We start from the raw sequence: 14,612 nt of genomic DNA on the forward strand, positions 1-14,612 counted from the left end.
AGCCCGACCCAGGGCTTGATCCCAGGACCCTGAGATCATGACCTGAGCCAAAGGCAGATGCTTAGCAAACTGAGCCACCCAGGTGCCCCAGAAATCTGTATTTTTAATGCAATCTTCACCTCCAATTTACAGATGACACAGTGACAGCTCTGCAACTTGCTGGAGGTCAACAGCAAGGAAGTGGCGGAGCTGGGACTCAAATGCAGCCTGGTGGCACCAGAGCCTGCGACTTTAACCACCATGTTCAATGGCTAAGTAACAGGAGAAAAGGAGGGAAATTCAGTATTAAGATTGAAGGCAGCTATCATCGGAGATTTCCTGGGATGTAGGCAAAACTTACTACACAGAACATGCAATAATATTAAAATAAAAACACAGGTGTGTCCCCCCCTCATGTAAACAAAAGGAAAAGGGACAGGATTTGGGTGTAAGAAAGGATTTAAGTAAGTGTGGTTTGACCTGAAGAAGGAAGGAGGAGGAGGAGGCCAAGCGATGTGAGAGTTGAAGGATCTGAAAGATTTTAAGGGGGAGGATACTGAGAAATTCATGTTGGGGCCCCTTTGTTAATAGGTCACAACCCTCCATGTGTGAAGAATTATGCTCCTGGTCATGGGGAACCCAAGAATAAATCAAACGCATAATCCCTCCCCTGAAGAAGCTGATGGTCTCAGAGGGGGAGGTTTACAGGACATCATGGAGAAAGCCACGCCAAGAGCATCGTAGGTGTTAAAAAAAAAAGGACAGATCATTCCTGACTCGAGGACGATTTCATGGGGATGACATTTAGGCCAAGCTAATGGGTAGAGAGAGGGTGGTGCCTCGGGGAAAGGCAAGAAATACAGTTTAGCTGGAGCAAAAAGCATGTAGCGCAGTGCAGACAAGGCTGGGGAAAGAGCCTAGGGCCATGTCACGGAAGCCCGTAATTCTGTACACTTTGGGTGAACCGTGGAAGGTTCTAGACAGGGATCTGACAGGTGAGGACTATACTGAGATTTTTTTTTATCAGCTTTATTGAAGTATTATTTACATATAACAAAACACACATATTCAGAGTACAACTTGATACCCGTTGACATCTATACACATACACACCTATGAAGCCATCACCACAGTCAGGGTAGTGAGTCTAGCCATCACCCCTGAAATTTCCTCCCGGCCCCTTTGTAATCCTTCCTCCTCCCTGGTCCTAAACAGTCACGGGTCTGTTCCCTGTCACTCTGCAGTGGTCACACTTACACTTACAGTTTTGTTACAGCCAAAGAGTACACCTCAGAACCAGAGAAAAGAGGGGTACCTGGCTGGCTCGGTTGGTCATAAGTGTGAGCCCCGTGTTGGGCATAGAGATTATACTTAATTAAAAAAAAAAAAAGAACATAAAGATAAAAGAATCAACCAAAAGAAAACACGTGTGGGGCAAGTTTAGGAGGATCAAACTTGACCCTTTGTAAAGGGTCAGGTCACCCACCCCCCCAGCCCTGTGGAGTCAAGCACAGCTAGCTCTTAGAACATTGATGTCCAACAGTGTGCAGAGTGCTGCCAATGGGGGGCGGGGGAGGGGGGGCGCCAAACTTCAGTGTCCATGGCTTTTCCTGGGGCTTCTTTACGGACCCCATGATTCCTTGAATCTCAGACTTCATTCCATCTTCCGTCCCCCTCTCCTCCCCAGATGTCAGGCTGATTTCACAAGGCTCAAAGCCCCAGACTTCTAACCACACAGTTGGTCTTTCTGCCCGCCCACCCCCCTCACCCCCCACCCCCGCTTTGCCCTCCCACCATACTGCCTCTGCCTCACCTCCTTAGCATAACCACCAGTGCACTCTGAGAAGCCCACCGTGAATAACAAAGCACACTTATTATTTTTAAAAAGATTTTATTTATTTATTCATGAAAGACAGGGAGAGAGGCAGAGACACAGGCAGAGGTCCCTGCAGGGAGCCTGATGCAGGACTGGATCCCAGGACCCCGGGATCATGACCTGAGCAGAAGGCAGATGCTCAACCACGGAGCCACCCAGGTGCCCCAGTCCTAACACATCCTGGTTCCATCTAAGAGGAAAGCAAACTGAGTAACGCCATTAACCTTTATACTCAGGCTTATTTAGACTATTATTTTCCAAGCGAGTTGTACAGAACACTTAATCCTAGTGTGGTAGGGACGCCTGGGTGGCTCAGGGGCTGAGCGTCTGCCTTCCGCTCAGGTCATGATCCCGGGGTCCTGGGATCAAGTCCCACATTAGGCTCCCTGCAGGGACTCTGTCTCTCATGAATAAATAAATAAAATCTTTAAAAATAATAATAAATATTTTATTTATTTATAATAAATAAGGCAGAGACACAGGCAGAGGAAGAAGCAGGCTCCCTGAGGGGAGCCCAATGTGGGACTTGATCCCAGGACCCCCCGACCACACCCTGAGCCCAAGGCAGATGCTCAACCACTGAGCCACCCAGGCGTCCCAGCAGGTGAATTTTGTATGAGGGAAACAAGGTTGGAGACACAGACTGGATCCAGATTCTGGATGCCCTAACTGCCAACCTATGGGAAAGGGAGCTCTCAGAGGTTGAACCATGCCTCCCCTCTCTGGGCCTAACACCTGTGTACAGTAATGCTTGTAATTCTCACAGCATGGATGCTCATTTTACAGCAGGGGAAACTGAGTCTCGAGAGATTGCTTGACCTAGTTGCCCAGCATCACAACTATTAGGTGGTAGAGTGTGGCTTGAGCGTGGATCTGACCCCTGCAAATCCCATGGTCCTTCCTCTAAACATCACACAGCTTCTGGGAAGGTTTTACCAGCCACTAGAGACAAATGTAAGTTTTTTTTTTTTTTTTTTTTATTTACTTATGATAGTCACAGAGAGAGAGAGAGAGGCAGAGACACAGGCAGAGGGAGAAGCAGGCTCCATGCACCGGGAGCCTGATATGGGATTCGATCCCGGGTCTCCAGGATCGCGCCCTGGGCCAAAGGCAGGCGCCAAACCGCTGCGCCACCCAGGGATCCCTCAAATGTAAGTTTTTAACCCTCTCTTGCCATTTGCCTTGTGAGCAATGGGTCTGAGTTGGGGGAGCTTTTGGGGGACAGGCAGTCTGTTTCGGGCAGACCACTGCAACCATCTAGGCAGGAAGTGTGTTAGCCAGGGTTTCTGATACCATCTTGACTAGTAATGCTAAAGCAACCATTTTCATTTCACTCCAGACCTTGAAAAGAACACATCTAAAGTTTTAAATATGATGTCTGCTGAAGGTTTTATTAAGTTTAAAAAAAACTTCCCTTCTTCATTTTCATGCCATTTTCATCACAAGCTTTATCAAGAATTTCCTGCATCTTTTGAGAAGGTCACGTGATTTTTCTTCTCTAGTCCATTCGGGTGGTAAGTTTCACACTAACTGTTAATTCTTAGCTGACCCTTATTTGATCCTGATAAATTATGTTTAAAAAAATGCATTGATGGACTCGGCTGAAAAGAAGATTTTTGCGTAAATGTTCACTTTGCTTTTTCTTTCCTTTCACTTTCCTTCACTAGTTTTGCCTTTATGGTTATACCAGCCTCGCCTTTATATTTTCTATTTTCTATGCAACTCATGTAAGAGTCAGCTGGTCAACGAATGGTAGAACTGTTTGTAGCCAGCTGTCAGTAGAATAAGTTTTCCTATATGCAAGCTCTTCTACAGTTATCTCTCTGTTTGTCCATATGACATTTTACATTTTTGTATATTTTTTTAATCCGTTTTCAAATGCATTGGTGTATTGTAGAGACGTAAACTTGTGCTTGTATACTCAACACGCATTCTTCTCTCTCTTCTACCCAAATTGTGTTCCTGGCAGCAAGTGTGTTCAAGTGAAATGCTTACCTTCCCAGATTCCCTTGCAGGTGGAAATCTGCACAGAATGTCTGGAGAAGTCTTTGCTTTCCCCGGGCATAGGCTTCACCTCCTCTAGGGACTCGGCCTACGCCTCTTCTTTTCTGAGAGGAGAAACAGCTCTCTGGCAACTCTAAGTTGACAAGCATGAACAAAAAATATGCCACACTTAGCTGAACATGGTCCTTTTTGCTTAGCTACTCTTATCAGAGATTTATGTTTAGAGTTGTCAAAAGACATGTTTTGAGTTTTGTTAATTTTGTCCGTTGTTTTTGTTTTCTTCATTTCTGCATTAGCTTTGTTGTTTGGTTGCTTCCTTTCTTCTTGTTTTTGTGAGTTTACTCTGTTACCTTTTCCCCCTTGGGTTACACACTCACCTCTTTTGTTCTAAGCATTTCTTGCTTTCTAATAAACGTCAAAAATATTCATTTCCCTTATGTTTTGCATTACTACAAACTTTGACATTGCAATTCAGTTCCAAGTATTTCATGATTTTTCTTGTCGTTTCTTCTTTAGCCCAAAGATAGTTATCATTTTTTTCTAGGAATATGGGATTCTTAAATGTTCTGTTTTTACTAGATTGTATCTTTATTTCATTATAGTTGGAAAATGTAACTAATATCATCTTTTGTAATATGTGGAGATTTCCTTTATTTGTTAAGTATAAAAAGGTATGTGTATCAAATGTGCACATGTTTTAGCTCAAGATTATTGATTGTATTAGTCAGTTATTCTATCCTGGTTATTTTGGGTCTGCTTGTGGTATCATACTCTGGGAGTTGTGCTAAGACCTCCAAATATAATTATTGTTATATCCATTTCCCCATGTTAGCGATTTTTTTTAATGTATTTTGAGGCTACATTGCTGGGTATTGGTATTTATTTTTGGTATTTATTTTTGATTTATTGGTATTGGTATTGGTATTTATTGGTATTTATTGGTATTTATTTTTGATTTATTATTCCTTCTTAATATAGAACCTCTCCATTTGTCCCTTATTTTTACCCTAAATTCATTTTTTCTTCTGATGTTAAAATTGCTACCCTGGAGTTATTTCTTTCCCTAATGTGCCAGGCTTTTTTAACATTTGGTTTTTCAATTTTGCTTATATGGTCCTTGCTAACAATATATTATTGTGTCTTGGTTTTATATCTACTCAGAAAGCCTCCATATTTTGATCTGTGAGTCTGACACATCCTCACTTTTATTTATTAACTTTACTTTAGGACACATTTCTGCTGAATCATTTTGTGTTTTCTATTTATTTTACTTTCTTTCTACTCCTTCCCACCTTTGGAATAGTTTAAAGTTTCCTTTCCTGGATTTTTCTGCTTTCTGTTGCCAAGATCAAATTATTCTGTAGAAAATAATATGTTCTATTTATGCCCTTCACATGGTTAACCCTAATGTATCATGAACCTTATATTTACTCTTTCCCCTGTCAATTTCTTAACCTTGACAGCTCTAGATGTTTCCTTAAGCAAGACACATTTCATTACCCTCCAGTCTTTTCTCCTCCCACCAGTTCCCTATTCCCCTCCCTCCAACCATGCTTCCAGTCTAGTGTGTTATACTTCTAAGATATCTGTAATATATACATGTTTTTCAGGAGAGACACATTGCTAATTTAAGTAACATTACATTTTTCTAAGTTATATTCTCTTTTTTACTTTGTATAACTTATTGCTTCATCCTGGATTCATTTCCCATCTTGCTGAAGTGCTTCTCCTTTAAAAATGCTTTCAAGGGAGATTGGCTTCTGGAATGGTAAAGTGAGGACCTTGGTGAACCACTCTCCCATAAAAACAACAAAAATACTGGCAAAACAACTAAAGCCAACCATTTCAGAATTCTGGAAAGGTGCCAAAGCCACCAAATGAACTGGGAATCATCAATCCAAGAGAAATTACTGAACTTCAATAAGACAGTGGTGCTTGTCACATTTTAACTTGGGGTTATTCTTATCCTCTCTCTCTACTCAGCTTGGTGGCCCAGTAGCCATGAAACATCAACAGTCTCAAAGCTAAAGGAGAGGACTAACTTCTTTTGGAGCTCTGTTAAGAGCCCCATCCCTAGAGCACAGTCATTATTTTGTCCACTTTTGCAGCTACCTGGAAAACCTTCATTGCCAAAGTGCTGTGGTTACAGCTTGGCTCAGGGGGGGAATAAAAACTATATTTAGGGCACTACCAAAAACAATAGCAATCTGCTGGCAACACATCAGCTACCAAAGCGTGTGATTTTGGTTAGAGGAAACAAGGATCTGGCCAACACCAACAAAAGTTTAAGAGTAAGCTCTGGATAACTAGAAAATCATAGAGAACTTTGAAAAGTTCCAATGCATTCCTGGGGATCTAGAAGGCTGCACAGTGTGTATACTTGGGAAAGACCTCAGAAAGAAGTAGGCCCCAGTCGCTCACCTCTGGCTGACCTTCAGGCCCTGTGTAGTCAGGATGAGCGAGCTAAAGCTGTTTGGTAAACTGAAGTTTGATGTGTGCCTTCAGAGATAGCTCCCCTTGTCAAAGAGTAGGAGACACATAGAGAAGGCATTTAGGGAAGTCTTTGGACCAATCCCTGGTTCACCACCAAATTATACTGAATGAAGAGTGAACCCTAGAAAACCAGACTTAAAACTAAGAACTGTAAGAAAAAAATAATAAAGGCTAGCAGAGAAGTTAAGAGCTGCACACTACAAGGAACATAGAATTAACAGAAATCATTTAGGAAATTCACTAAGCAAATAAGCAGCCACAGGAAAAACAATAATAGGGCAACCCGGCTGGCTCAGCAGTTTAGCACCACCTTCAGCTGGAGACCCAGGATCCAGTCCCATGTCGGACACCCTGTATGGAGCCTGCTTCTCCCTCTGCCTGTGTGTGTGTCTCTCTCTCTTTCTCTCTGTCTCTCATAAATAAATAAAATCTTTAAAAATAATAATAATAATAATAACAATAATAATAATAATAATAAACAACGACAACAACAAACCGGGGAGAGGGAATCTGATTTTAGGTTGTTACCATATATTATTTTAAATGTCTAACTTTACACAAAAATTTACAAGCTCTGCAAAGAAACAGAAAAGAATGCCACATGCAAAATAAACTAAACAGCCAACTAAAAATATCACTGAGGGAGCACAGATGTTTAACTTAGTAGACAAAGACTTGAAATCAGCTATTATAAATATGTTTAAAGAACTAAAGGATGCCATGTCTTAAGAATTAAAGGAGGGGCACCTCGGTGGCTCAGTCAGTTAAGCGTCTGCCTTTGGCTCAGGTCATGATCCTGGGGTCCTAGAATCAAGCCCTACATCGGACTCTCTGCTCAGTGGAGAGTCTCCTTGTCCCTCTGCATCTGCCCCTCCCTCCCACTCATTCTGTCTTGCTCAAATAAATAAATCTTTAAAAAAATTAAAGGAAAGTATGAAACAGTGTCTTACGAAATAGCAAAATCAACAACAAAATTACCCCCCAAAAAATTGAAAAGGAATTCTGGAGCTGAAAAGTACGATTATTGAAATGAAAAATTAGGGATCCCTGGGTGGCGCAGCGGTTTGGCACCTGCCTTTGGCCTAGGGCGCGATCCTGGAGACCCGGGATCGAATCCCACGTCGGGCTCCCTGTGCATGGAGCCTGCTTCTCCCTCAGCCTGTGTCTCTGCCTCTCTCTCTCCTCTCTCTCTCTCTCTCTCTGTATGACTATCATAAATAAAAAAAAAATGAAATGAAAAATTCACTAAAGGGACTAACTAGTAAATTCGAGCCGTCCAAAGAAAGAATCAGCAAATTTGAAGATAGGTTAATAGAGATTATCCAGTCTAAACAAAAGACTAAAAAAAGAAAGAAAGAAAAACAGGGCTTCAGAGACCTGTAAGGTACCATCAAGGATAGCAATATACACCTAATTTGAGCCCCAGAAAAAGAGAAAAATAAAGAGAATAAAGAATACTGGAAAAAATAATGACTAAAGACTTCCTGAATTGATGAAAACACCTAATGTACACATCCAAGAAGATTGAAAAACTCCAAGTAAAATAATTCAAATAGATCCACACCTAAACACATCATAGTTCAACTAGTGAAAGTCAAGGGCAAAAAAATCTTGAAAATAGCAAAAAGAAAACTATTTCTCATACAAGTGAGCTTCAATAAGATTAACAGCTGACTTCTATCAGAAATCATGGAGGTAGAAGACAGTGGAATGATATCTTCAAAGGGTTGAAAGAAAAAGGCCATCAATTCTATATGCAGCCAAATTCTCCTTCAAAAGTGAAGGAGAAATTAATATATTCCCAGACAAACAATACAGATAACTTGTCACTAGAAGATCTGTTCAGAAATGCTAAAGGGAATCCTTAAGGCTGATATGAAGGGACACCAGACAGTATCTTGAGTACACATGAAGAAATAAAGAGCAGCAGGAGAGGTAACTATATACATAAATATAGAAGACAATATAAGTGTATTTTTGTTTTAATTCTTTTCTTCTCCTATGTTATTTAAAAACAACTGCATAAAGTACCAATTATAAAACCTCATTGATTGGCTTATAATATCTAAAGATGTAATTCGCACAATAATAATAGTATAAAGAAGGAGTTAAGGAATGAAGGTATACTGGAGCAAAAGTTTTGTAGACTATTGAAATTAAGTTATTATCCATCCAAACTAGATTGTTTTAAATTAAAATGCTTATTATAGTCCCCAGGGAAGCCACTGAATAAATAATTTGTTAAATAGTTTCAAAGAAGGTATTGTTGTGGTAAACTTTTTGAGGATATATATGCCTGACAATATTTTTAATTCATGGCCACATTTTTTTAAGATTATGTATTTATTTATTTGGGAGAGACCAAGAGAAAGAGAGACAGCAGAAGAGGGAGAGAGAGAACCAGACTCCCTGCTGAGCAGAGAGCTTGATGTGGTCCCAGGACCTCAAGATCATGACCTGAGCCAAAGGCAGACACATAACTGACTGAGTCACCCAGGCGTCCTTCATGGTCACATTTAATAACAGTTAAAATGCACAAAATAATTCTAGGGTTTGAAAAGTTCTAAGTCCTCTGAAATACTCCGTTGTTATCTTGCATCCAGTTTGACGTTGAGAAGTCTGATGTCAACATATTTATTGTTTCTTGTAGGTGATTCTCTTTCTCTCAGGAAGCTTTTAGAATCTTCTCTTTCAACAATAAAATAACATAATATATGGGAATAAATTTAACCAAAATAAAGGTACAAGACCTGTATAAAGAAAACTTTAAAACTCTGTTGAAGAACAAAAGAAAAAAGACTGGAACCCGTGAAAAAGCATATCATGTGTTTTGACAGGTAGACTCAACATCACAAAGATGTCACTTCTCTCTACCCAGTGGCAATAAGGTGTACAGCAATCTTCCCACAGTAATGTGAAGGAGAGAAATGAAACAATATGACCTCACTCTAGATATCTGGCCCTCTTCTGCTCTAGGCTGCCAAGGGGGAGGGAGGGAGGGAGAGAGAGAAGCATTCAACCACCAACTACTTTCTCCCTCACTAAGGTTTTCCTCTCAGGTTTTTGGTTTTTTTGTTGTTTGGCTTGAACAACAGAAATTTAGGGGCACTTGGATGGCTCAGCAGTTGAGTGTCTCCCTTTGGCTCAGGGCATGATCCCGGGGCCCTGGGATTGAGTCCCGCATCAGGGTCCCCTCAGGGAGCCTGCTTCTCCCTCTACCTGTGTCTCTGCCCCTCTCTCTGTGTCTCTCATGAATAAATAAATAAAATCTTTTTTTTTTAAACCCAGAAATTTAATTTCTCACAATTCTGTAGGCTAGAAGTCTGACATCAAGGTGTTGTCAGGGCTGGTTTCTTCTGAGACCTCTCCTTGGTTTGCAGATGGCCTTCTTCTCCCTGAGTCTTCATGTACTCTTCCCTCCATGAACATCTGTGTCCTAATCTCCTCTCTTAAACAGACACCAGTCTTCTTAAATTAGGATTCCCTTTAGTGACCCTATTTTACTTTAATCTTCTTTTTATTTTTTATTTATTTTTTTAATTGAGTAATGTTAACACATATGGTTACTTGAGTTTTGGGCATACCACATAGTGATTTGACAAGTTTATATGTTGTTGTGTTCACCAAAAATGTAGTTACCATCTGCCACCATACCATGCTATTACAACACTGCTGATTAGATTGCCTGTGTTGTATCTTTTATCCCTATGACCCATCCTTTCCATAACTGAAAGCCTATGTCTGCCACTCACCCATTTTGCCCATCCTCCTGTCTCCTTCCCTGCTGGCCACTGTCCATTTGTTCTTTGTACTTATAGGTATGATTCTGTTTTGTATTGATTTGTTTATTTGTTTGCTTTTTAAAAATTCCACCTATGAGTGAAATCATCAAGTATTTGTCTTTTATAGCCTGGCTTATTTCACTTAGCATAATATCCTCTAGGTCATCTACCTTGTCACAAACGGCATGATCTCATCCTTTTGTATAGCTGCATAATATTCCATTGTAAATACACACCATACCTCCTTTATCCACCCATCCAATCAGTGAACACTTAGGTTGCTTCCATGTCTTGGTTCTTGTAAATAATGCTGCAATAACCGTAGGGGTATGTATCTCTTTTTGAACGAGTGTTTTCATTTTCTTTGGGTAAATATCCAGTAGTGGAATTATTAGATTGTATGATATTTCTATTTTTAATTTTTTGAGGGAACTCCATACTGTTTTCCACAGTGTCTGTACCAATTTACATGTCCACCAACAGTGTACACAGGTTGCATTTTCTCCACATCATTGCCAAGACTTGTTATTTCTTGTCTTTTTTATTTTAGCCATTCTGATAGGTGTGAGGTAATATCTCATTGTGGTTTTTATTTTCATTTCCCTAATAATTAGTGATGTTGAGCATCTTTTCATGGATCTGCTGGCCATTTGTATGTCTTCTTTGGAAAAAAAATGTCTATTCAGGTCATCTACCCATTTTTTAATCAGACTGGGGGTTTTTTGGTATTGAGTTGTATAAGTTCTTTATATATTTTGGATATTAACCCCTTATTAGATATATCATTTGCAACTGTCTCCCCCCATTCAGTAGCTTGCCTTTTTCTTTAATTGATGGTTTCCTTTGCTGAGCAAAAGCTTTTTATTTTGATGTGGTCCCAATAGTTAATTTTTTATTTTGTTTCCCTTGCCTTGGGAAATATATCTGTAAAATTAGTCCAATGGCCAATGTCAGAGAAGCTTACTGCCTGTATTCTTTTCTAGGATTTTTATGATTTCAGGTCTCACATTTAGGTCTTTAATCCATTTTGAGTTTATTTTTGTGTATGATGTTAAAAAGTGATCAGTTTTATGCTTTTACATGTAGCTCTCCAGTTTTCCAAGCACCATTTATTGAAAAGACTGTCTTTTCCCCTTTATATATTCTTGCCTCCTTTGTCATGGATTAATTGACCATGTAAGTGTGGGTTTAGTTCTGGGTTTTCTATTCTGTTCCATTGATCTATGTCACTATTTTTGTGCCAGCACCATACTGTTTTGATCACTACAGCTTTGAAGTATATCTTGAAAGATTCTGATACCCACGGTTTGCTTGTCTTTCTCAGGATTGCTTTGGCTATTCAGGGTCTTTTGTGGTTCTATACAAATTTTAGTATTACTTGTTCTAGTTTTGTGAAAAATGCTGTTGGTATTACATTGAGTCTGTAGATTGTTTTGGGTAGTATGGATATTTTAACAGTATTAATTATTCTAATCTGTGAGCATGGAATATATTCATTTGTTTGTGTCATCTTCAATTTCTTTCATCAGAGTACAAGTCTTTCACTTCCTTGGTTAAGTTTATTCCTAGGTATTTTATTCTTTTTGGTGCAATTGTAAATATTTTCCTCTTAGCTTTTGTGTTCATTTCAGAGGTCCATCAACCTCCCTCCCACCTCCCAAAGCATTTCTAGGGATAGGGGCAAAGAAATTCTCCTGGTTTTCAATCTTATGGGAAACCTGAAGTTAGCCTCATTTGGAATCTTGGTTTTGCTATGGCTCAGGATGAACTTAAATCTCCAAGTGTCCTTTTTTTCCCTTCTACCTGATGAGAAGTTTGGAATAGATGATCTCAAGTGGTGGTTCTAGCTCTAAAATTCTATGATTCTGTATAGTAAATGAAGAGGTGGCAGGTAAGAGAGATTGATATTTTAAGACTACACAGTTTCCAAGGAGATAAAGAGGCATATGAGGGAACACCCAAAGAGAGAGTTATTAGCAAAAATAGATATCAAGTTTGGAGGGTGGATGTCAATCAAGTTTCAGAGAACAAGGGGAAGAGGGAGGACGCTGGCAGAGGTTCACAAGGGAAGGGAAAACCTGTGATTGAAAGGAGGTTAAGAGGAGAACCAGCAAGTACTGAGAATAACAAACACAACTAATCATCATGGGAGCAGATGCAAAAGTATTTCCTTTTAAATTTATTATCAAATATTTCTGATATAACAAAGTATGCAGAATAATAAAATGGACACTGTGTCCCCAGTGTCTAGTCTAAAATATGACTCATTACCAATTTATAGTAACCCTCCATCAGCACCAAGAAGTAGTAACTATCATCCTGAATTTGTCGACTATCATTCCCCATCGTTCTTCACATTTTTATTACATATGTGTGTATTCAGAGGCAATACTTTATCTTTTAAAAATCAGGTTGGATGTTTGAAGATGGAGAAGTATAGACTATGCAAATACTTATCTGAGGTAAAGCAAAGCGTCCTTGATGAAGTCCTTGTCCCTGGCAAGGAGAATAATAAAATGGATGGAATAACTTGGATCAGAGCATAAGAAGCTTCTTCCTGGGGAACCTGTATGGCTCAGTGGTTGAGCATCTGCCTTCAGCTCAGGTCGTGACCCTGGAGTCCTGGGATTGAGTCCCACATCAAGCTCCCCACAGGGAGCCTGCTTCTCCCTCTGCCAGTCTCTGCCACTCTCTGTGTATCTCTCATGAATAATTTTTTTAAAAAAAGAAGCTTATTCCTACTCATGTAGGTCTCTCCTAGGTGACAAGGTCACTGGTGAATCTCCCATAGTTGGACCAAGAGCATCGGCCAGCTTCCTGACCCAGGGAGAGGGCCACACTCCTAGAACACCAAGATCAGAAGGAAAAAGAAAAAGGAAAAGGAAAAAGTAGCCACTGCTGAGCAGAGCTGTTAGTTTGGACCAGTGGGAATTCTGTTCTCAGAAACACAAGCATTGGGAAATTGGGCATCAGAACACAGCAGGGAGTCATTTACTATTTCAAGGACAAGCCATGGAGAAGGCTGAGGTTTGGGGCCAGGTTCCAAGATCAGAGTTGGCCCATGACTAGCCAGTAAGAGGCAGAAGCCTCTTCCTTTTGCTGCAAGATGCCCTTGAAACAGCCTCTGTTGGAGCCTGTCATCCTCAGGCTCTGCAAACTGGCAAAATAGGGTAACAGAACCTTTCCTGGGTTCAATGAGATGGCTGCCTTGCACAATTCTGTTAGTGAAAACCCACCTGGGCCATGTTTAGACACCCGACCTGGCAAGGAACATAACTAAGGCCCAAACTCCAAGATAGCAAACAAATTAAAATGCACTGCTGTCAACACTAAACACAATTTGGAGGGGGGAAAGTGAGAGGATTTTTATAATCTCACTTTTGAAATTGTCAATGAGTATAACTCATTTAGTTTGCAATTTGCTTTGATTTTTTTCCCAAAAATCTGTTCATAATTGGAAATTCTTGAGAAGTGAGAAAATCAGATCCACAGATTACTTTCAAATGTGTGAAATGCTAAAGTTGAAAAACTCATAAAGTTGGAATATTACGTTTGTATGCTTTTAATTAAACATTTATCCTTTATTTTGTGGCTTCCTTTTCATATTTTAGAGCCAATAATCATTTCCAGGCTTCAAACATGGTTGCGGGCTCTTGAAAAGCTCATAGACCTTAAGCTCTGTATCTACAGGTCCTGGAGGATAAACAACCCAGTAGAGGAGTTTTTACGGGAGGTGCCTTGGTCTGTGGACACGGACTGGTTCCTTTGTACCACCTCCTTATCCCTCCCCACGCATGGCCACTTGAGGTGGTGGTGAGGGGAATGCCCTGAAGACAACAACCCCAGATGTGGTCACCAGAAGTCTGTTTATTCTCTGCTCCCTCCCTCAACCACTGTAACAGTGGGGACTTTCCTTTGTTCGCTGCTGTATCCTCCCCACCTAGAAGAGTGTCAGGGACAGTATAGGCACTCAACACGAGTCCTCGTTGAGCACACCATCAGCTCTGGAAACAGGATTGAATGGTGGATAAATTGGGCTCCAGCTGTATCAGTATGATTTGAATGATGTCTAACGAGAACGTATTCACTTATTGTTCTTCTAATTAAAAGAGAATATAATTTTACAATGAGATATCACCTCACACCCAATCAGGATGGCTACAATCGAAAAAAACAAATAAGATGAGGATGTGCAAAAATTGGAACCCCTGTGCATTACTGGTGGAAATGTAAAATGGTGCAGCCACTATGGAAACAGTATGGCACTTCCTCAAAATATTCAAAACAGAATTACCATATGACCCAGCAATTCCATGTCTGGGTATCTACCCAAAAGAACTGAGAGCAGGTTCTTTTTCTTTTTTTTTTTTAAGATTTTATTTATTTACTCATGAGAGACACACAGAGAGAGGCAGAGACATAGGCAGAGGGAGAAAGAAGACTCCCTGCGGGGAGCCCCATGTGGGACTCAATCCCAG

General features: G+C 40.3%; 1 long non-coding RNA gene across 1 annotated transcript; it reads left to right on the plus strand.

Annotated features, from left to right (window-relative positions):
- Window positions 1-2,255: 2,255 nt before the first annotated feature.
- Window positions 2,256-13,718, plus strand: LOC144310948 (uncharacterized). The gene is made up of 3 exons (XR_013376607.1): window positions 2,256-2,809; window positions 3,302-3,369; window positions 12,546-13,718. It is a non-coding gene; the product is annotated as an uncharacterized LOC144310948 (long non-coding RNA).
- The last annotated feature ends 894 nt before the right edge of the window (window positions 13,719-14,612 follow it).

The sequence above is a fragment of the Canis aureus genome, chromosome 3 (assembly GCF_053574225.1).
Source record: "Canis aureus isolate CA01 chromosome 3, VMU_Caureus_v.1.0, whole genome shotgun sequence".
NCBI classification, from domain to species: Eukaryota; Metazoa; Chordata; class Mammalia; order Carnivora; family Canidae; genus Canis; species Canis aureus.